This window comes from Notamacropus eugenii, chromosome 1 (assembly GCF_028372415.1).
Source record: "Notamacropus eugenii isolate mMacEug1 chromosome 1, mMacEug1.pri_v2, whole genome shotgun sequence".
In the NCBI taxonomy this organism is placed as follows: domain Eukaryota; kingdom Metazoa; phylum Chordata; class Mammalia; order Diprotodontia; family Macropodidae; genus Notamacropus; species Notamacropus eugenii.
In genome coordinates, this window is record NC_092872.1 from 658482572 (window position 1) to 658505751 (window position 23180).

At 36.9% G+C, this 23180-nt stretch overlaps 1 non-coding gene across 1 annotated transcript; it reads left to right on the forward strand.

The window, feature by feature from the left end:
* The first annotated feature begins 19694 nt into the window (after window positions 1-19694).
* Window positions 19695-19797, forward strand: LOC140521938 (U6 spliceosomal RNA). Its single transcript, XR_011973198.1, has one exon. It is a non-coding gene; the product is annotated as a U6 spliceosomal RNA (small nuclear RNA).
* The last annotated feature ends 3383 nt before the right edge of the window (window positions 19798-23180 follow it).

Below are 23180 nucleotides of genomic sequence, written 5' to 3' on the forward strand. Positions count from 1 at the left end.
TGCTTTGTTTGTAGAGCATAGCACACTTTCTGATATGGGTAAACCATGCTGAGTGGTCCTGTGCCATGTTGTACAATCAAATACAAAGTTCTTGAGAGAGAACTTGAGAGTGTCCTTGTATCACTTCTTCTGACCACCATGTAATGGCCTGCCCCATGTGAGTTCTCCATAAAATAGTCTTTTTTAGCAAGCATATAATTAGCATTCAAACAATGTGCTCAGCCCATCAGAGTTGCTCACTCTGACGCATAGTTTGAATGCTTGACATTTTAGTTCGAGCAAGGACCTCGGTCTGATACCTTATCCTGCCAGGTCATCTTCAGAATCTTCCTCAGACAGTTTAAATGGAAGCAATTCAGTTTCCTGGCATGGTAGACTGTCCATGGTTCACAGGCATACAACAATGAGGTCAGCACAATGTAGTCCTTCAGTTTAGTAGTCAGTCTAATACCTCTTCTCTCCAAAACTTTTCTTTGGAGTCTCCTACACACTGAGCTATCTCTGGGACTGCATGCATCAACCTCATTGTCAATGTATACATCCCTGGAAAGTACACTACCAAGGTAAGTGAACTTATCCACAGCATTCAAAACTTTACCATTTGTTGTAACTGATGGTTCCACATATGGATGGTGTGGTGGTGCCTGATGGAGCACCTGTGTTTTTTTGTTGTTAATTATTAGGCCAAAATTAGCACAGGCAGCAGAAAACTGATCCATACTTTGTTGCATCTCAGCTTCAGAGGCTGCATTGCGTGCACAATCATCTGCAAACAGAAAATCATGCACCAACACTCCCTCCACTTTGATCTTGGCTTGTAGCCTTTTCAAATTGAAGAACTTGCCATCATTATGGTAACTTACCTTGATGCCATGTTCATCTTCACTGAAAGCAGTTGTTAACATGGCTGAAAACATCATGCTAAAAAGCATGGGAGCAAGCACACAGCTCTGATTCACTCCATTGTTGGCTGGGAAGGCAGTAGAGCTTGGTCCATTATCCAGGACCCCGGACAAACATGCCATCGTAAAATTGATGTATAATATTGATGAACTTCTCCGGGCAACCAAATTTTGACATAATTTTCCATAAGCTCTCATAACTAACAGTGTCAAACACCTAGGTCAGATATACAAACATAGTGTACAGACCTCTGTTCTTCTCCTGGCATTTCTCCTGGAGTTGTCAGACAGCAAACATCATATCGACTCTTCTTCAGACCTTTTTGAAGCCACACTTGCTCTCAGGTGTATGACTATCTTCCAGGTGATGGATTAGCCTATTTAGCAGGACTCTAGCAAGAATCTTTCCAGCAATGACTAAGAGAGAGACACCCCAGTGATTGTTCCAGGATAATCAATTCCCTTTACATTTATAGAGATGGACAATGGAGGCATCCTTGAACTCCTGGGGGATAACTTCCTCTTGCCATATAATCTGGAAAATTTCAGTAAGCTTTTGGATTTAAGTGAGGCAGAGTTGCACGAAGTCATGAGCCTCACTTTCTCCACCACAGTCATCATAGTCCAGTGGTAGGAGAGAATCAAGATGACTGGTGATGGCTCAGGATGCAGTGGATGACTGGCGTCTTCAGTGTCTAACCAAGCTCTAAGTGCTCCACATTGCCTGTTTCAGCTGCCTTCATGACTGTTGGAACAAATTGTTCTCAACCACCCATTCCATCAGAGGAAGTCTTCACAAGCTTGAGGTAGATACCCCCTACCTCATCAATGGGTTTGAGACCCCTTGGTTACCCTCAACATGGTTTGGCCCATGTGACAAAACAGTTTGCCAGGATGTGGCTGCTATGCATGCTGCAGCTTCTTATAGCCACAGGTGAGAGTTGGATGGAACAGGTAGACATCAAAGGTGGAAAGTATTCCTGAAAAGGGCTTGGCAGATATCATACATAATCAGCTTGAGGACTGAAGTCTGTCAGTGAGCTAGCAAATTCCTTCTACTGTACTTTGAAGTGTCTTGATTAGGTATAAAGAGTGACAGAATACTAAATACTTAAATTGGCAAACTCAGACAGATAATTTGTTTTAGAGGTGGGGAAATTGTAAGTATCCATAACATATAGAAAGAAGGAAACAATTATTTATTAAGTACTTATTATGTGTCAGGAACTGTGCTAAGTACTTTCCAAATATGATTTCATTTGATCCTCACAACAGTGCTAGGAGGTAAGTACTATTATTATTCCCATTTCATATGGCAGAATAGAAAGAGGCACATACTCTAGCTCTTCCCCTACAGCCCATAAAATAACTATAAAGAATGACTCTTAACAAATTCTAGAGCACAGAAGGCACAAAACGATGGAGTGAAGGAGATTTCCAGCCCAGGGTGACCTGGAAGGCCAACAGGAAAGGTCTGTCACACCAGACATGGAACAGAGTGCAGCCCAGCCTTGGCCACGTGGCACCAAGAGGAGCAGGACTGGAGCAGGCCTCAGGGGTGGAATCCCCAGCAGCAGCAGTGGTTCTCAGATCCCTCAACCCATAAATGCCAAAGAAAATTTCAAAGGTCAGTAAGAGGGCTTTTACAGCTGGGAGAAAAGGGAACAGGATTCCCCCTTAGCTCTGGCCCCAAGCAGTGGCAGCAGAAGCAACAGCAGCAGCTGGCTTCCATTGTTGGAGGCCTCAGCTTAAAGCACCTGGGGGAATTGAGCAGTTGATCTGAACCTCTGCCCTGAGTGGTGGCCATGCCATCCCCCTAAAGCCCCTGGAGGAACTGAACAACTGATCTTAATATGAGCCCTGAGTGCTGGCCTGGTGGAACTGAAGGCAGTTGTGGAAAGGGAATTCTATTACTCGCAGATTCTGGAAAGAAAAGTTTTTGGTTGCTCCCGGACCAGTGTGCAGGCTTGACTGTGCCACCGTGGAGGATCTGACATCTTACAGATCCCCAGAGTATATCCCACTTTTGACAAAGGACCCAAATTCAAGTAACTGGTTGGGAAATGCCCAAAAAAAGGGAAAAAATAAGACTATAAAAGCTTACATTTTTGGTGAACAGATATTTCTCCTATCATTTCAGATGAGGAAGAGCAATGCATACAATCAGGGGAAGACATAAAAGTCAAGACCTGCATCCCAAACATCAAAAATAAATATTCAATGGTCTCAAGCCATGGAAGATCTCAAAAAGAATTTTGATCAAGTAAGAGAGGTGGAAGAAAAATTGGGAAGAGAAATGAGAGTGATGCAAGAAAATCATGAAAAGCAAGTCAACAGCTTGCTAAAGGAGACCTAAAAAAAGGCTGAAGAAAATAACACCTTTGAAAATAAGCTAACTCAATTGGCAAAAGAGGTTCAAAAGGTTGCGGAGAAGAATGCTTTAAAAAGCAGAATTAGACAAATGGAAAAGGAGGTTCAAAAGCTCATTGAAGAAAATAGTTCTTTAAAAATTAAAATGGAACAAATAGAAGCTAATGACTTTATGAGAAACCAAGAAATTACAAAACAAAACCAAAAGAATGAAAAAAATGAAATATCTTATTGGAAAAACAACTGACCTGAAAAATAGATACAGGAGACACTATTTAAAAATTATGGGACTATCTGAAAGCCATGATCAAAAAAAGAGCCTAGAAATTATCTTTCATGTAATTATGAAGGAAAACTGCCCTGATATTCTAGAACCAGAGGGGAAAATATATATTGAAAGAATCCACCTATCACCTCCTGAAAGAGATTCAAAAACAGAAACTCCTAGGAATATTGTAGCCAAATTCCAGAGTTCCCAGGTCAAGGAGAAAATATTGCAAGCAGCTAGGAAGAAACAATTTGAGTGTTGTGGAAATACAATCAGGATAACGCAAGATCTATCATCTTCTACATTAAGGGATTAAAGGGCTTGGAATATGATATTCCAGAAGTCAAAGGAACTAGGATTAAAACCAAGAATCACCTACCCAGCAAAACTGATAATATTTCAGGGGAAAAAGTGGTCATTCAATGAAATAGAGGACTTTCAAGCATTCTTGATGGAAAGAACAGAGCTAAAAAGAAAATTTGACTTTCAAACACAAGAATCAAGAGAAGCATGAAAAGGTAAACAGGAAATAAAAATCATAAGGGACTTTCTAAAGTTGAACTGTTTACATTCCTACATGAAAAGATAATATTTGTAACTCTTGAAACTTTTCTCAGTATCTGGGTAGTTGGTGAGATTATACACACATGCACACACACACACACACACACACACACATATATATATGGAGAGAGAGAGAGAGAGAGAGAGAGAGGAATCATATCTAAAAAAAATAAAACTAAGGAGTGAGAGCAATATATTGGGTGGAAAAAGAGAGAAATGGAATGGGGCAAATTATCTCTCATAAAACAAGCAAGAAAAAGCTTTTTCAATGGATGGGGAAAAGGGGGGAGGTGAGAGGGAAAAAATGAAGCTTACTGTCATCACATTTGGCTAAAGGAAGGAATAACATACATATGCAATTTGGTATGAAAACCTATCTTACATTACAGGAAAGTAGGGGAGAAGATAATAAGTAGGGTGGGGGGTGTTGATAGAAGGGAGGGCAAATGGAGGGAGGGAGCAATTTGAAGTAAACACTCTTAGGGAGGGACAAGGTCAAAGGAGAAAACAGAAGAAATGGGGGGCAGGATAAGATGGAGGGAAATATAGTTAGTCTTTCACAACATGACTATTATGGAAGTAATTTGCAAAACTACACATATATAGCCTATATTGAATTGTTTGTCTTCTCGGTGGGGATGCGTGGGGAGGGAGGAAGGAAGAGAAGTTGGAACTCAAAGTTTTAGGAACAAATGTTGAGAATTGCTTTTGCATACAAGTGGGAAATAAGAAATACAGGTAATGGGTCATAGAAATGTATCTTGCCCTAAGGAACAAAAGAGAAGATGGGGATAAGGGATGGGAGGAGTGTTAGAATGGAGGGCAGATTGGTGGAAGGGGTAATCAGAATGCTCAGTGTTTTGGGGTGGGGGAGGGGAGAGATGGGGAGAAAATTTGGAACTCAAAATTTCATGGAAATGAATGTTGAAAACTTAAAATAAATAAATAATAAAAAAAGAAACTGAGGCAGACAGTGATATTGTGACTTGTGCAGAGCCACACAGTTACTGTCTGAGACTATATTTGAATTCAGTTCTTCCTGACTTTACATAACTATCCACAGGGGAAAAAATGATCCAGAAATAAATAAAGAAAAGCATGGTGGGTAGAATAGCAATACTAATTATAGGTATTTCTATATAGCTTTAAAGTTTGTAAATATATATATTTTTTCTCTTGGGTCCTTACAAAAACCTTGGACATTATGTATTATTCCCATTTTGCAGGTGAGAAATCTGAAGCTATACTACATTGTCATTGATGATATATGTAAGAGTGGAATAAAACGCTAGGATGCAGTGCCTGGAAAAGCAGGTAGCCTTGTTATTTAGTGAGGTTGATGAATACCAAATGTACAATTCAATTATAAATTATAAATTAAAATAAATTATAAATTGAAATAGTCTGGGAAAACATCCAGTAGGATTGGAAAAATCCTCTGTTCAGCTTTCAAAAGGACATGAAGAAGAATCCCACAATAAAGATGGATGGATTTTCATCTGAGCTGATGGATGGAGTTCCCTCTTCAAGGAGTTCATGAGTCCACTAACATATCAAAATTCATGCTTTTACATTAATAAAAAAAATACAATGTAGAATCTCTTTCTATGAAGGGGTCGAAGTGGAAGTATTTAATGAAACTCAGTCTCAACTTTCTGCCGTTACCCTGACTTTCCACCTTTCTGGAATGTTCTCATTCCTCATCTCCTCTTAGAATTCCTGGATTCATTCAAGAGAGCTCAAGTGAAACCTTCTTCATGGAACCTTTCAGTTTTCCTTAGTTACTAGTGTCTCCTGCTCTGATTTTTTTTCTTCCATCTATAGCTAGGTCCTGATTAATATTAAGAAGTGAAATGAATACGTTATTCAAAGTATAATTATATATAAAATATAGTAATTGGTTTCTATTCAATGGAAATATGCAATGAAGATTCAAACAATGTGATCACTCAACAAAATTATTTTCACTAATTGGGACCTTATTGCACATATTTAAAAATACCTAGTTACTTTTACTTGTCTCCCTCAATAAAAGGTCAGGTACTTGGGAGTAGGAGCTGTTTTTTTTTCTTGGTATCCCTGTGGTGCTTAACTCATGGCCTGTCACCTGAGTGGTTAATAAGTACTTGATGACTGATTGGTTAGCATGGTCTAGCCCTGAGGACAGGAAAGTGCTCCTCTTGAAACATCTTTGAAGCTTCCTCTAAGATCACACATACCTCAAATTTTGTAGCTTTATTTGGTTATGATATACAATGCAATACATACATACATATATTTGTATATACATGTGTATGTACAACATTTACATATATGTAAGACAGAAAGAGAGAGAAAAAGACGAGAACTAGCCCTTTTTGTTTCTCTGTTAAAGCTCCCAGAATGTGTATGTTACACTATATGTATGTTATCCTTCTTTTGACTATTCTGAGTGTTGATACATTTTCATCCTTTGAAGGTGGATTTTAACCATGGAAAGAAGAAAAGTTTATTTGATACCAAGTCTGGGGAATATAGTGAATATATATATATATGTAAATTTATGAAATATGTATCTCTTTTATAATGTAATGAAACTTTTGTTGTGTTACTTACTAATCTTTGAAGGTGGTTCTGAAAGAGGATTTGAAAGAATTTGAATCAGTGGAACCATTTCTAGAATAAGTCTACAACTACCCATGGAGACTATCCTAAATGAATAAGTTGAAAAATATTAGTTAAAACAAATCAGTCATAACTTAAATTCCTTTAAATCTAGGATCATAAGAAATTAGTATACCTTCCCATCTTAGAGAATGTGATGTAAAGTGCACTCCTTCTGGAATAGATAATACAAGCTGAAACCTAGAATCTAGTTTTGTTCAATCTGTGACTGAAAAATTAGTGTGGCCTTGAGCAAATCATTTACCCTCCTTCCACTTCCATTTTCTCATGATAACAAGGGACATAGTAACCCCCACCTTCCATTTTTCTTGGGTTATTATTACATTATTGAAGGCTAAGGTGGTAGATAAAGAATCTGATAGGTTGAAGCACCAATGTGATACCTACAGCAGCTACTTTGGATATGAAAGTATATTTCCATGGTAGATTTGCAAAATATAAACTCTCTTTCTCAAAATGAAACCAAAATATTTACTCAGATATCAGAGAGTCAATTCCACCATGGTAACAAGGAAGTTTGCACATATTACCAATAGACTGCCATCCCCAAGCGTTCTCTCCATCAGGCCTCCCCATAAGCAAGCTCCCTTAGGCAGGCTGTGGGCTGGGCCAAAACTCAAAGCAGGTTACATGGATCTATTAAGGTGAGGGATCTTCAAATTCACTTAACATTACATAGGTTGGTGAAGAAGGTTACTGGACAGGCATGGTTGTTTGGTCACAGTCAGGTTGAGTCAGGGTTTCAGATATGTTTTAGATGGGAATAGGAAAAAAAAAAAACTTGACTGGAATCACTTAGTCTTGAACAAAGAGACTTATCTGAACCCAGACTGCCCCACCTAGGGTGATCCAGACAAAGGGGGCCCACCTCAACATAGACCTGTATAACTAGAATACAGTGGACTGGACTTCACCTAGACCAGAATTTTTCTACTTTTTTTTTTTATTACATCTAAGCTTTCTCAGTTGGGTAAGTCTCTTCCAAGATTTTCTCTTATCAATAGCTCTGCCCTTCAGAGAACTAGACTTTGATCTAATCTCCAAACGAGTAAATAGAAAGGGAAAATTCCTGAATCTTCCCAATATTAACAATAGACTATTTAATCATTTCTGTCATTCTGAAGTTTTGGTCAGACTGAACAATATTCAAGAAATGATTCAGAAAATGAGATAGGTTTGATCTCACTAGGGGAAGTTACATTGAATGGCAGAAGCAAATGCCACTTCTTTATCTTGAGATCTTAGATGATTTCCACTGAGCCTCATTCCTCAGGTGAGTAACTTTTGGTCTTATTAGTACAGGTCCTGGTCCTCAGAGAAGAAGGTGATATCCTTATCTATCTGGGACATCTAATTATCATTTAATTATCATAACCCTTCCCTCAGATCTAAGGCTTACTTCTGACCCTTAGCTAACGTTCTTGGTGACAATTTATTTGTCCAGGGTCTTAAGTTCCTTCTCCCAATCTTCATCCTTCATGAACTATTCCCGTCTTTTTGGAGGAGGGACTAAGTACTGAAACTAGCCATTGTGAGAGTCAGGAAGCAATAGTAGAAAAAGTAATGGACTCAGAGCTAGAAATCTTGGGTCGGGGCCCTAGATTTGGCACTACTTATTACCTTTGTGACCATGGATAAGACTTTCCTTAGTTTCCTCATCTGGAAAATGGTGATGGTAACACACAGCCTGTCTCACAAGATGGTCATTAGGAAAGCCTTTTGAGTACTATTGCTTTATAAATTTAAGATATTATTATGAAGATACATTAAAACTGGGTTATTATGATGATGCATATGAAAACACTTTGGAAGGTATAATGATAAAAAGTTCTTATTGTAATTACCTAATTGCAACGAGGCTTTTCTACATTAAATTCTTTTATTATGGTCGAGAATACACACACACACACACACACATACATGTATACTTGTGCAAGCACATATACATGTATATATGCATATATTGTATATATATATTATATATATAAAATCTTGGGACTTCTTAGTTGACAGATTACTTTTTAAAAGGAGGCCTGGAGAAAAAGAAAACAAAATCTGAAATAGAGAGTGGTGTTGGATTATTTCTCAGAAAACAAGTAGGTCATTTCAACATTACTGAGGTGTCATTGGGTGGGTGGGAAATATACTAATCTTTAGGAGGTCCTCACTCTAGAATTCTATGGCCTAGTGTTCTAGAAAATGAATCCTTCTTAAAAGCAGAGGAGAAAGTTTTCTGATATTGCTTTACCACTGTAAGTATCCTGGTTTAGTGCATGGTCTAATTAAATCACTCTGAGCAACAGGGTAAAGTCTACAGTATCTAGTCATAGAAGTCCCAGGATATGTTTAGTCTTTCTACCCTATTAGATTCCTCTCATGACTTTATTTTCCTTCTTACAACTATCCCAGGACTTTATTTTTCTCAATTTGAAAGTAACAATGGGACTGAAGATTGTGCCTGCAACTTCAATGTAATGCAAAAGGAGTGAGAAGAGACCTTTTCCCTTTTCTTTATCCCTTTATACAGATTCTAGCCACACTGATATGCAATGCAGGTTAAGATCATCCAAATCTTATAAACCATAAATGTCATAGGGAGGTAGAGGAATATACAATACAGAATAGTAATAAAAAAATCCCCTTTATTCCTTTGGGGATTTGCTGACCTATAAGGTACCACATATTAAGTTCTCCTTTTTTCATCAGTTTTAAGGAATTTTTGTGTCTGTGGGTTTGGGTACACTTTTGCCCCCTAGTGGTCATACTTCCATTTTTTTTTTTTAAACATCTTTCTTAGCTCCTTAAGCATCTTGGGTTTGGGGGTAGGGGGGCCTAGAATGTGTTCCAGTACCACAGAAAATTGCTGATGAGCAGTACAGGAATATGTCCAAGTATATCATATAATTAGGCAGCTTTTTTGAAGTTTCTTTCTGTAACTCTGGGGGACTATGTGACTATGGCCAAAGCCATCCAGAGGAAGATGCCAAGTTCATTCTGGGGTTGCATTTATGTAAAATGATGTGGCCAGCTGAACTAATGAGGAAAAAAAAGTTCTTGTTGATTATTGTCATCAGATGTCTTTGCTACAATTCATACATTAGACCTCGTATTCCCTTTGTCTCTGAATTATACAAGTAAATGAGGAACTCTCTCTGGTCTTCATTTAGCTATATAAATGGAACAACTGAGGATAACAAAGAATTTTGAGGGATAAGCTAGAAAAATGATTCTTAAAGTATAGTCTGTTAGGTAATTCTAAGTGATAGGCAACCTGTCTGAAATACAAACTGTTTTAGTGCCTATAATTTGTAAACAGAACAAAACAAAACAATAAATGAATCATGTTACATGTTTGACTCTACACTTTTCATTTAAATGGGTCAACAGAGGCTTATCATCAGTAGGAAGCAAAACGTAGATAACTTGAAAGCTAATGATCTGTACTACCTGGAATTATCTTGGGATATTCATTTTGATTCCTCTAAAACTTACCAAAGGGATCAGTTGGGGAACATTTTGTCTTGCTTTGTTTTTTTTTTTTTTTGTTTAGATTAGGCAGGATTCTCTGGTGTGTCTATTTTTGTTTTTTACAAGTCAGACCACCTGCTATAAAATAACATACTATTGTGGGTAAAATACTTTGAAGAGTTTTCTTTATTAACACTGTTAAGCAGTTGGAGGTATGTGCATATGAATGAATATTGGTTTAGCTGTTACCATGGTTATTCAGATGTTGATAGATGAATATGCCTTCGCAGAAATCGACTCAAACCCTGGATTCTTAGCTATGGGAATACTTCTCAATTCTACTGCTGATAGTATTTATATATTTGCTTTTTACCATACTAAGGACACATAAGGGAATGTAAAATATGAGTCGTCATATAAGAATAGAGAAATAGTTATGATCTTATGTATGTTTCCTGACACAATGGTGTAATCTAACATTCTCAAATTAACGACAATCAATGCAACTATTTGGGAATTATAATGGATAATTTAATAATGAAGACAATGATCAAGAATTGGTGGGAAAATATGAGTCCTTCCTCCTAAAGAAGTTCCCTGACTGAGGAAAAAACAAGGAGCATAGTATTTGATAGAGCATCACCTGTATCCTCAGAGGTTCATAATGTAATAAAATCATGAGGCCTTGCAATTTCAGTTGTAACAGTGATGATTAAGAATGTGATAGAGACTATTAACTGTGACATTGAGTCATTTTACTCATGTCTGACTCTTCCTGACCCTATTTGGGATTTTCTTGGCAAAGATAACTAAGCAAAATCAACTTAGGAGCATTTAAGAAACGAATTAGAATGAGGTCCGTAAACTGACAAGAAGGGAGAGGATCAGTCCAGATTAATAGAACAAATTTTTTTCTCCTTGTATAACAGTGAACCTGCCACATATGGAATAAAACTTTAGACATTCCTGTTTTATCCACTCTCTGATGTAGATCCTCTGATGTGATGAGCTCTCTTCATTTTCATCTCTACAAATCATCATAATAAGAGTATACATATGGATCAAAGATATCTTTGATGAAGATATGAGAATAGAACAGCTAGTCTTTTGCAAATGACGCTATGACACAGAGCCATAACTGGAATTGCTTACCTAGAGAAAAAACTGCTGATGGAGTGGAGGTGAGAGGGAGGGCGAAGAGAGTGCTTATGACAGTCTTGACATGTGGGCAGCTCCACGCACCAGGCAAGAGGAGATGTCTTGCTGTTTATTAGGAGTAATTAGGAAAGAAGGTGAGCCTCTGGGAGAGGTCTAGAGCTGTATCTTGGGGTAGCAAATGAGGATCATTGTCCTTTGTAGACTTCTGGGACAGCAGGGGATAGTGAAATGAAGCAAGGAGAGAGCAGGCTGGATTGCATTTGAGAAATTGCATGATGCTTTTAATGATTCAAAGCTTTTCCTTGAAACAAAGATCCATCTCTTTTTTTAACATCAGTAGTCTTCTGGTGATGCTCAATGACTACATGTCATGAAATAATATAGTAGATAAAGAATTAGTCAAGGGACACCCAAAAACACACCAAGTAATACATGATAGATGTGAGTGAAGCTCTATCTTTTTAGTGGAAACAAATTTCAAAGGAGAAATCACATAAGTACATCATCAGAGAGTTATATTTCTGGAACAGGAAATGAGAGGTTATATAGTAAGAACTAGAGTTCACTTAACCTTTCTGGGTCTCAGTTTTCTCAACCATGAAAAGAAGGAGTTAAATTTGGGAAGCAATGTGGAATAGGGAATTAAGTGTTAGACACGAAATTAGCAAGACCTGTGTTCAAGTCCGATCACAGATGCTTACTAGCACTATAATCCTGGGCAAGTCACTTAGTTTCTATGAACCTCAGTTACCTTACTTGTAAAATGAGGGGGTTGATGATCTGTAAGGTCCCTTTCATATCTAAATATATTTTATGATTTATGAACTTGTAACTAGATGACTTCTAAGTTCCCTTCCAAAGAGAAATATGTTTGTGAAAGAGCTAAGTGATTGGAAGACTATTTGTTCCATTGATATCCATGTTACATCAAGAGACATAGAGGAACATTCCCAACGTATAAGATGAACATCCTCGCTGGGTTTAATGGATAGGATCAGTAGGCAGGGACAGGCTGCTCCCTCATCTGAGAGGCAGTATCTGCATCAGAGAGATACAACGAAGTATCACACTATTAATCTAGACCAGTGGTTCTTTAAACATGTTTGTGCCAATGAAATCCTTTGGCAATCTGCTGAAGCCTGTGGACTCCTCAGAATAGTGTTTTTAAATTAACAATAGTGACATAGAATTATAAGGGAAACAAAATATATTGAAATATGCTTATCAAAATATTTATTCAGAGGCAACGACATAGCTCAGTAGATAGAGAGCTGGACATGGAGTTAGGAAGCCCTGAGTTTAAATCCAGCCTCAGAGACTTATTAGTTGGGTGATCCTAGGCAAGTAACTTAAACAAACTGCCTCAGTTTCCTCAACTATATGGGGAAAATAATAAATAATAAATTTATAATTAATATTACATGTATAAATAAATATATAGTTTATTATATACAAATCCATAAAATAACCATAATTATTTAATATACAGTAGCATAATATATTTTATATATAATAATTATATATAAATGAATAATAAGCAATAAAATGAGGATAATAATAGTACCCATCTTCCAAGGTTATTGTTAAGATCAAATGAGAAAATATCTTAAGTACTATATAAATGCTAGCTCCTATTAATTTTAGCTGTTATTTTTTTAAAAGTTTGAAGACCTCACATTAAGAATGTCTGATACAGGACATCAAATTTCCTCCAAGTTGTTTAACAATTATATTATCTTAAAAAGTTGGATATTGTCTCTTCTTTCCCATTAATTTATGCAGAAAAATCTTAACAATCAATCTTATACATTTGAATTCTACAAACATTTATTAAACTGATATTTCTAAGTTAAAGCTTTTATATTGATTGTAGCACTGATTCTCTTAACTGGAGAGACAGCCAAAGCTTTCGGCAGAGCAGTAGATCTGGAAGGATGGTTATCTTTCCTTGTGCGTCAAAGTTTGGACTTCCTGTGTCTTGCATGTTTACATGACAGACTTTTGTTAATTATGCTGCAGAAGATGTTAGACACAAATTATACAAGGTGGCAGATCATCTTGCCTCTCTCATGAGGTCATTCACAGATACATCTTTGACAATGCGATCAAATCAAATGAGATATTATAGGTAAAACAGTTTGCAAACTTTTTTCAGGTAGTCCAATTATTCTATTAAAATGCCCAATAAATATGAGTTATCATCATCATGAGCATCAACATTTGCTTAGCATGGGGACTGGCTCAAAGTGAGTGTTTGGTAAATATTTTTATATTGTTGTTATTATTGTCACTGCTATCTCATCATTTTTGATTTGTTTACCGATAGAAGTTATCAAAGCAAAAATTATTAACCTGCTACTATTTTTATTCTTAATATTGCACATAAAGATAATTTGAGAGTTTTTATAAATGAATAAGAATTGTGGAATGAAGTTGCTCTTCTGTAGGTTTCTTGACAGCATTATAGATAAGATCTAGTACCAGATGAAATAACAGGAATGCCTTTATCTTGTTCCCACATGATTTCATTTTTTCATTTGTTGTTCAGTTGTTTTCAGTTGTGTCTGATTTTTCCTGACCCCATTTGTGGTTTTCTTGGCAAAGATACTGAAATGGTTTGCCTTTTCCTGCTTCAGCTTATTTTACAGATAAGACATTCTACAACTGAGGTAAACAACATTAAGTGACTTGTCCAGGGTCACACAACTAGTAAATACCTGAAGCCAGATTTGAACTCAGGAAGATGACTCTTGTCCCAACACTCTATCCATTGCCCCATCTACCTGCTCCCTTTCTTCCACTATTCTCTATATTTCAAAAGTTTCCATTCTAAGTGCTATATGTTTATTTTTTCTGGTACGGTAGCATCTGTTCAAAATGTTCTTCAGTTTGTCACGTCATTGTTACTAAGTCCAGGCAACAATTCCTTCTGTAATGATTCTCTGGCTTGAGTACAGTTTATTTATTGAACTCCCAAATGTGTTATGTGGTTTATATTTGTAATATTAGTGTTTGTGGTCTGTTTATATAGAATAGAGAACTTCTGGATTCTAATTCTAGTCACTTGGCGTGTCTTTCTAATCATCTGGAAGGTGTTGAATTTTTGAAGTCACCAGGGATTCATTGTACAGTTTCTATCCTGCCATTGTATAATCTGCATGGATCAATAAGTCCAGGCACCTTAAGGAAATTGAGATACCTTTCTATAAATTCTGGAAACAACCCAATCCAGAATTGTTTTCATAAATTCCTCTATTTCTACAAATAATTCCACATGACTGAGCTATTTATTTGAAGTTTCTTTTCATATAGATATTTGGTTGAGTTTATGTGGATGCCATTTATAAAATGTCTTTAAATTCTACTCTTGGCTTTCAGTATAACCAAAAACAATTTCATTGGACAAATACAGTGACATAACTGACATTCACCTTATCTATTTCCTTCTAAAAGCAGTTTGCTCCAAAGTATTTTTGTAAATTTTTAACATGTAAATTTTAACCTATCATTTTTTTAAATCTGTACATTTTAAAAATTGTATATAATGTAGGTATCCCACAGAGTTCTGTCCTGGGCCCTCCTCTCTTCTCTTTCTATCCTTCACTTGATCTCATTAATTCCCATGGATTTAATTACAATCTCTAAGCTGATGATTCTCAAATCTTCCTATCCTGCCCCAACTTCTTTACTGATCTCCAATCAAACATCTCCCACCACACCTTTCAGACTTCTCAAATTAGATGTTCAGTAGGCATCTGAAACTACACATGTCCAAAAAGAACTCATCTTTCCACTTAAAACCTTCCCTTCCTACTTTCCCTGTTACTGTAGAGGGCAACACCACCCTCCCAATCCCTTAGGCTTGTAACCTAGGAGTTATCTTGGACTCCTCACTTTCTCTCATCCACGTATCCAAGCTATTGCCAAGGCCTGTTAATTTTACTTTCACAACATCTCTCTAATATGCTCCCTTCTTTGCTTAGACACTGCCATCACTTCTCATCACCTCATGTTTGGATGAAAGCAGGGTTCCAGAACTACCAGTTACTCCTATCTAATTCCTCTGTGTCGGTTCTTCCTCTCATGCCTCATTTATATAGAATACTTACTCGTTTTATATGTTCCTAAATGGTTTTATTTCTTTAAATCATATCATACTCAAGTCTACCTCAATCTGTCTTATGAACTACCCAATTACTAATAACAATCTTAGACACACTCTACATTTCCTCATATAAGAGATAAACACTCTGTCTTTATTGAGTGCCTTGTAATAAGTCTTTAATTTGGACCTTATATTTCTCTTGGTTCTTATATGTCAAATCTTCTATTAAGTTCAGTTTATTTTAAACAAAATCCAGAAAGTCTGGCAGCTTTCTAAATATCTGTTTTGTTTTGTTTTCCTTCAGGATTTTGCTTAACATTGCCAAACATTGTTTGATATATTTTCGATCACAACCCAGTTCTTTTGCTTTTCAACACATGGTATTCCAAAACTTATGATCTTTTAACATTGCTACTAGGTCTTATGTGATTCTAATTGTGACACTGCCATATTTAAATTGCTTTTTTCTTTGCTTGTAACATTTTATCCTTAAGCTGGGGATATCAAAATTCGACTATCATATTCTTATAGGTTTTCTTCTTAGGATCTCTTTCAGGTGATGATCAGTGGACTTTTTCTATTTCTACTTTCCCCTTTTGTTCTGATCCTTCAGGAAAATTTTCTTTAATTATTACTTGTATTATTGTATCTTCTTTTTTTGACTATATCTTTCAGGTAGTCCAATAATTCTTATGTTTTCTCTTTTCGAACTCTTCTGGAGATCAGTTGTTTTTCTTATGAGATGTTTCATATTCTCTTCTATTTTTCCTTATTTTTTCCTTCTGTTTTCAAAGTGTCATTGTCTTCCTTAAGATTCTGAATCTTGGGTAAGGGTGCAGGCAGAGCCAAGATGGCAGCGTAAAAGCAGGAACTTGTTTGGGCTCTTCCCCCAAATCCTCCAAATACCTGTAAAAATGACTCAGCAAATTCTAGAGCTGCAAAACTCACAAAATAACTGATTGAGACAAGTCTCCAGCCCAAGATAGCCTGGAAGGTCATCAGGAAAGGCATATTGCACTGGACTGGGAGCAGAGCACTATTCAGGTGGGCTGCATCAGCATAGATGAGCAGGAGGAAGCCTCAGAGTACCGAATCACTGGCAGCTGTGGTGGTTTCCAGACTTTTTGGCCCACAAATGCCAAAGACAGAATAGAAGGTCAGTGGGAAAACTCTGTCAGAGGTGAGTGGGGGAGGGACAAGGTCTGACCCCAGCCCCAGTGTGACAGAGGTGTTGGCAGCAGCAGCAGTAGCAGTTGCAACTGAGACTGTTCCAAAGCTCTCGGCCCACAGATAGTGTGGGGATCGAGTGGTTGAGCAGAGGGCAATTGCAGGGATCTCTTTGCTAGCACTGAGGTAGGATTCTCTAGCCTTGTCCTACTTGAATCTCAGTGGCAGTCCTGAGTGGTGGTCCTGGGGCAAGGAGGAGTGCTGAGGTGGTGGAGCCTGTGGTGCAGAGGAGAGGGAATCTTCCTCACAGTTTCAAGGCAGAAAAGAGTGCTGTGATCACTCAATGACTGGAGCATAGCCCAGGAAAGAAGTAAACACCTCTCCTTGGATCACACCACTTTGGAAGACCTGAAAATTTATAGGCCTCTAGAAATAGCTCTGAAAACAGCTCACAAAACCTCTGAAGTTTAGGGAAGTATATCACCCCTCCCCCGGTGGAAGCAAAATCCTACCTTGACAAAGAATTAGAAAGTCAAGTATATGGATGGGAAAATGAGCAGACAGCATAAAAACACTCAGACTATGGTATCTTACTTTGATGAAAAAAAAAGATCAAAACATACAACCAGAAGAAGACAACAAAGTCAAAGTTCCTACATATAAAGCCTCCAAGAAAAAATATGAATTGGTCATAGGCCATGGAAGAGTTCAAAAAGGATTTTGAAAATCAGGTAAGAGAAGTAGAGGAAGAATTGGGAAGAGAAATGAGAGTGATGTAAGAAAATCATGAAAAATGAGTCAACAGTTTGCTAAAAGAGACCAAAATATTGAAAATATTGAAGAAAATTACACCTTAAAAATATTCTAACCCAAATGGCAAAAGAGACACGAAAGTCAATGAGGAGAAGAATGCCTGAAAGAGCAGAACTGTCAAATGGAAAAAGAGATCCAACAGCTCCACGAATAAAATAATTCCTTCAAAATTAAAGTGGAGCAAAAGGAAGCTAATAACTTTACAAGAAATCAAGAAAGTATAAAACAGAACCAAAAGAATGAAAAAATAAAAGACAATGTGAAATATCTCATAGGAAAAACCACTGACCTGGAAAACAGATCCAGGAGAGAGAATTTAAAAATTACTGGCCAACTGAAAGCCATGATGAAAAAAGAGCCTAGATGTTGTCTTTCAAGAAATTGTCAAGGGAAACTTCCCTGATATCCTAGAACCAGAGGGGAAAATAAATATTGAAAGAATCCATCTATCACCTCCTGAAGAGATCCAATAGGAATATTGTAGCCAAATTCCAGAGTTCCCAGGTCAAGGAGAAAATATTGCAAGCAGCCAGAAACAATTCAAGTATTGTGAAAACACAATTGGTATAATACAAAGTCTAGTAGCTTCTATATTAAGAGATCAGAGGGCTTGGAATATGATGGGCCAGAGGGCAAAGGAGCTAGAATTAAAACCAAGAATCACCTACTGAACAAATCTGAGTATGATACTTCAGAGGAAAAAATGGTTTTTCAATGAAATAGAGGACTTTAAAGCATTCTTTATGAAAAGACCAGAGTTGAATAAAAAATTTGACTTTCAAATACAAGAAACAAAAGAAGCAGGAAAAGATAAACAGGGAAGAGAAATCATAAGGGACTTATTAAAGTTGACCTGTTTACATTCCAGTGTGGAAAGATGTTATTTGTAACTCATGAGACCTTTCTCAGTGTTAAGATAGTTGGAAGGAATAAATATGTATATACATGTATATACATATATATACACACACTTGTATGTATACACACAATATGTATATACACATGTATGCTTACATATGCATGTGTATATATCACACATACATGTATATATACATGTGTGTATATGACACACATACATGCATGCATATATACATGCGTGCATATATATGAAAGAGAGAGAGGACACAGGGTGAGTTGAATATGAAGTGACGATATCTACAAAATAAAATTAAGGGGTAAGAAAGGAAAATATTGGGAGAAGGGGAAAGGGAGACATAGAATTGGGTAAATTGTCTCTCATAAAAGAGGTAAGGAAAAGCTTTTATAATGGAGGGGAAGAAGGGGGAAGGAAGAGGCAATGAATGAACCTGATTCTTGTCAGGTTTGGCTTAAGGAGGGAATAATATACACACTCAGTTGGGTGTACTATCCTACAGGAAAGTAGGGTGAAGGGAATAAGAGTTGGGGATAATACAGAGGAGGAAAGATTAGGGGTGGAGGTATTCAGAAGCAAACACTTTCGAAAAGGAACAGGGTCAAAGGAGAGGATAGAATAAATAGGGGGTGGGATAGGATAGAGGAAAATATAATCTTTCACAATGTGACTATTATGGAAGTGTTTTGCACAACTACACATGTGTAACATATTGAATTGTTTGCCTTCTCAATGAGGATAGGTGGAGAGGGAAATAGGGAGAAAATTTGGAATCCAAAGTTTTAAAAAGAAATGTTAAAAATTGTTTTTACATGTAACTGGGAAGTAAGATGTTCAGGCAATGGGGTATAGAAATCTATCTTGGCCTACAAGAAAGTGAGAAGGAGGAGGACAAGAAGTGGGGTGGATTGATAGATAAGAGGGCATACTGGGGGAAGGGATAATCAGATTGCAAGCTGTCTTTGGGTGAGGGGAGGGGAGAGATGGGGAGAAAATTTGGAACTCAGAATCTTGTGGAAATGAAGTTTGACTAAAATAAATAAATTTTAAAAGCATTAATGAAACTTTCTTAAATACACAAAAAGGATGTACAGAAGTAGTAATGTTGTTACTACCTTGCTAAAGTGATTGCAATTCTTAAAACAAAACAAAACTACAGATTCTTATGCAATCTTTTTCCTGTCCTTTGCCTTTAGAATGTTTGTGTTCATTGATTATTGTTAAGTTCACAATGATTTTTTTTAAAAAGAAAAAAAAGATTCTGAATCTCCTTTTCTAATCGCTTGACTTTCTTCTCATAATTTTCTTTTATATTATTCTTTTAAAAAAAAAATTCCATGCTTGCTTTGGCAGCACATATACTAAAATTGGAACGATACAGAGAAGATTAGCATGGCCCCTGAGCAAGGATGACATGCAAATTCGTGAGGCGTTCCATATTTTTAATGTAATGGAGTACTATTGTGCCATAATAAATGATGAACGAGAAGACTTCAGAGAGGCCTGGAAGGACTTATATGATCTGATGCTGAGTGAAAGGAGCAGAACCAGGAGAACTATGTGCACAGCAATGACCACAGTGTGCGAGAGTTTTTTCTGGTAGACTTGGAATTTCACAATAACACAAGAACTTATTAAAAAAAAAAAATCCCAGTGGTGGTTTTCTAAGACAAAATGCCTTCCACACTCAGAGAAAGAAATACGGAAGTCATTCGCAGAATGTAGCAGATCATGTTTGTGTGTTTTTTGTGAAATCATATTTTTGTGAATCATGTTTTGATTTGTTATATGATTTCTTCCATTTATTTTAGTTCGACTACATAAGATGACTATAGTGAAAATGTACTCAATAGGAAAGTATATGTAGAACCTATACAGAATTGTATGCTGTCATGAGGAGGGAGGGGGGTAGTAGGGGGTAGGTGTGGGGGGGATAAAATCTTAATTTTATGGCAGTGATTGTAAAACATTAAAAAATAATAATAATTAAATTTAAGAAAATTCCTCAATCTCTCTCATTTGATTTTTGAAGTTCTATGAATTCTTTTTGGGTAGGTGAACATTTGGCATTACTCTCTGGGGTAGAAGAACCCTTTTTTTTGCCTCAGTATTCTCCTCTGAAGACAAACCTCAGTCTTCTCTGTTCCCATAGTAACTTTCTATGTCTGGATTCTTTCTCCTTTGCCTGCTAATTTTTTTTTAAATTTGCAGCAGCTTGTTTTTTTCATAATTACCTCTAGTCCTGGGATATGGCGTATGGTGCCCCAGTCCTCAGATCATCTTTCAGTTCTCCCTTCTGACCTGGAACTGAAACCAAGAACTCCACCCTCCTGTAAGTGTCCACAGCTAGTGCAGTCCCCACCCCACTGCTTCTGCATTCACTGGACTTTGGGTGCTTATTCTTTCTTGCTCAGGGCCTCTCTTTGTAGAACAGCTGGGTTGGGCGTTCCTTATCAGGAGATGATTCCTCAGTCTTCCTTGGCTCAGACGCTCAATTTCCCACACTGTCTAGGAGGTGAAAGGTCCTGTTCCTGAGGCTGAGGCTGCCTTGCAACCCAGCTAGCCCCAGGACTCACCACTTGCTGAAACTAGCCCACAGGAATCAAACCTTGGTCCTGGGATTTTTCTTTAGATCTTCTCTGATTGTTTCAGTAGAATTGCTATTCTGGTCCCATTTCTTGTTTATTTTTATTGTTCTATGTTCACCCTGAGAGAGTATTTTACCTTGTTTGTGGGGGAAATCTGGAAAGCTTAGAATTTTCTGATCTACTCCACCATCTTCCCAGAATCGTCTCCCAGCAATTTCCCTACAACACAGGTCAGATCATATTATTCCCCTACTTAATAAATTCTAGTGACTCTCTATTGCCTCCAGGATCAAATATGAGATACTCTGTTTGGCATTTAAAGCCCTTTGTAAGCTAGTTTCTTCCTACCATTCCAGTTTTCTTGTACCTTACTCCCCACCAACCACTCTTCAATCCAGTGACACTGACCTCTTGGCTATTCCCAGAACAAGACATTCCATCTCTTGGATCTTGGGATTTTCTCTGGTTGTTCTTCATGCTTGGAATGTTCTCCTTTCTCTACTGCACCTAATACCTTCCTCTTTTACAGGTAGTCTTTCTTAACCCTTCTTAATTCTAGTGCCTTCTTTCAGTTAATTATTTTCTATTTATCTTGTATATAGCTTGCTTTGTACATATTTGTTTGCATGCTGTCTCTCCCTCTAGATTGTAAGGCCCTTGTGGGTAGGGACTGTCTTTTGTCTCTTTTTGTATCCTCAGTGCTTAGCAGTAGTGCCTGATAAAGAGTTCTGAGAACACTTATCAGTAATCTTACAATTTTTTTACTGAGGAAGTATTAACCTTTCAATTACTATATAGTGTTATGAGTTCTGACATAGTATAGAGTTTTGTTTATAAACCTACTTGATTTATTGTTGTCCATTTTATCATGTCAAAAAAACTTGCATTGTTGAGCATCTGATTACACTAAATGTGTTCTTCCCATTTAGCTCTGACTTTAAGATGCCAGTCAGTTTCTTAACAAGCCCAGCTTCAGCTTTCTCCTTGATAGTATTGTGTTTTTGTTTGACTTGCCTGAAAACAAAGGTATTAGTATTACTTTGATCCATTGGCTCAAATTACCCTTTATTTTCAAGCACAAAGCTTTTGGCCTTTGTTCTTTGACACAGATTAATAATTTTTCACTTACCTGCCAAGTCCAAATGACATCTTGAAATCATTGAAGAAAATGTCCAGGAAATCAATTAGCTATTTAGTGTGCTTTTTGGTGGAGCAACCTAACTCGATGTCATCCACACATATCAAAGGATCTTTATGATTTTTGAAATGTCGGTTGTTTTTGACATTATTGTGATGGAGATATACTTTCCAGAGAAGACTGTTTTTCACGTGTACTTCAAATATTATAGAATTTTTGCTACACTTAGATTTATCTTGCATATTTGTAGAATGTATTTACACAATGAAAGTGAAACTGAATTAAAAAATATATATCCAGTAATCAATAAAGGTGGTATAAAAGTTATAGTGCTTTTGGATGGCTTGTTCAATAACAACCAAATCAATGATGCATTACTCTGTACTCCTCTGGGACTTTTTAACACACTCTTTTGCCTCATAAAAACAATATATTGTTTCCTTGTAAATGTTGATAGATTTTTTTGAATGATATAAGCTGTGAAGCTTTGTGTATTGTATATAGTCATATAATTGCACTATGTTTGGGAGGATCTCTAGCATTCTCATCTGATGGTAATAAATATGTGCTACCTTCTATAAAGAAAGATGGAGTCAGGCTTGCATCAGAGAGGAAATGGGTAATTCACATACTATTATGAAGTATTTGAGAACCAATGGCTATGGATTTTATCCAACTTCATGACTTTCCAGTTTTGAAATACACATGAAGCAAAGGTAGTTGTTGTCACTTTCATTTATGTAGCTGTGATAGGTGATATTTCTGCTTTGCTTTGATACAACTTTCTCTTTCATTTTATGTCTTCTTTTGCAACATACATGACCAGAAAGTTTCCTTATCTTCCTTCTTCACAGGTATACGTCTCTAATTTTAAGAGATCTACCATCTTCAGCCTACACTATGTAACTGGAATTATAGATGTGATATGGCATGCTTGGCTGCAGCCTACAATTCTACACCAACCCATCTATTTCAGTAATTTGTGCAAGCAGTTTGGTCACACCAAATGATGTGTTGACTCAATCCAGAGTATCACTAATATCCAACTAGACATCAGTCTTAGGGCACAATGATTTCCCATTATACATTAATCTGTCTTTG